We start from the raw sequence: 1,869 nt of genomic DNA on the forward strand, positions 1-1,869 counted from the left end.
TGGGGGGGGCGGGAGAGGGGGTGGCGGGCACAGGAAGGCCGCTACTGCTGCTGCTGCTGCTGCTGAGGAAGCTGAGGACTGGGCTCGTATTGTCTGCCAGTGGCTCCCAGGATCTTTCCCAATTACCTAGCCTGTGGACCTGTGTGTGAGAGGTCTGGTGACCCATTCTGGCTTGTGAGGGGTCTGTGACCTAGTCTGTACAAGGGGTTTGAATGGTGCTGAGCCCTAGCCCGACAATACAATTGGCTACATCGGCAGGATTCCAACAGTTGCACTACAAATACACTTCTTTTCTCATAATAAATCCCTTCCAAGGAGCCTGTGTGTGGCCCACCAAATCAAGCACAAATTCTTCCACTCAGATTTTAAAGTCATCAGTTGTCCCCACTTTCTGTCTCCAGAACTCTCGTCCTTGANCACTCAGATTTTAAAGTCATCAGTTGTCCCCACTTTCTGTCTCCAGAACTCTCGTCCTTGAATTGCTTTCCACACTAGTGTTGCTACTGATCTCCATGGTCTTCCTTACGATCAGTGCTTCGATTTTGCTAACTCTCTACTCCTTTCTTCAGAGCTTAGCTGATTGTTAGCCTATGCTTTAAGCCTTCCCCAGCACAAAGCAAATGTTTTCTTATTCACCTTCCTCATATAGTTTGAATGTTATTTTGCACCTGCCTGAGATTTGTTCTAGCTGCTTCAGGTGTAAGTCCCATTTCCCCAATTATGGCATAAGCTCCTTTAGGCCAATAAACCTGCTTTCTGCTGTATCTCCATAGTACTTAAACATTATTGGCTTAATAAAATTTGGATTTGTGGCTTGGCAGCAGTAAACTATTGTTTCAAGAAGAGGGTAAAGTTATGAAAATGAAGGGTCGGATGTATGCAGGATAGGTTGGAGTGGAGAGTCAGTAAGCAGAGATGGCAGCATGTTGTTTTTCATAGACATGGTTTTTCTTTAATTTAATAATAATAGTCTCAACAAGGTAGTGCAGTGAGACTACAAATGGAGGAACAAAACCAAAGAGCATTGTGAATAAACTAACAACATAGTTGTCGAAGATTAAATTTAAAAATTCAGAGACAAGAGTCAAAATGTCACCAAACTTTTGAGTAGAAAATGGTGATTTCATTGGAAAAGTGATATAGTTGAGAGAGAGGAGATAGGTTGGGCACAGTGTATAGAAAGAGGACGAAGAGTTTAGTTTTGGACAGAAGTACAATGCACATAGAGAAGAAATGCTTTCCTTTAAGAGATTTTAGAATGAGAATAATGACATTATATTGTCCATAATGGATTTTTTAAATTGTGTCCACAGATTTGAAAACCTCTTTTTCCCCCAACATGGATGTACTATCTAGATTAATTTTCAGGGACCATATTTTGCACGGAACTTTTAAAGTTACATTAGTTTATTTTAAAGCAGGGTTGTTATGGTTCTCTAGTATAAGGAAAGTTAATTGAAATATTTATACTAGTATAATTTTGTTATAATTCTCATTTCAAATATAATGGATCAGCGCCTGCTACACAGGGAGGGGCACACTGGGATATAATTTACCTGTGAGAAGGCAGAGGAGCAGAGGATGAAATCATGGTACTTTTGAGAAAATTGCATGAAGTTGAGGTTTGTTATTGCTGCTGCTGCTTCTATTATTTTAAATAGGATATAACTAAGCTTAAGAACCAGTAAAGGACAGAAATAAAATCTTAATCAGTCTTGATTTTTTTAATGTTTAAAAAAGAGGTTCAAATTCACTTTATAGCCTAGGGAGTTCAAGTGGAGACAAAAGTACTCTTTTGAGAGCTGTCATTTCTCTTACTGTGACACTATTAATAACGTAGTGTAATGCTGTTTTGGAAGTTTAGTTCTT

The sequence above is a fragment of the Galeopterus variegatus genome, unplaced genomic scaffold (genome assembly GCF_000696425.1).
Source record: "Galeopterus variegatus unplaced genomic scaffold, G_variegatus-3.0.2 Scaffold3242, whole genome shotgun sequence".
Lineage (NCBI taxonomy): Eukaryota > Metazoa > Chordata > Mammalia > Dermoptera > Cynocephalidae > Galeopterus > Galeopterus variegatus.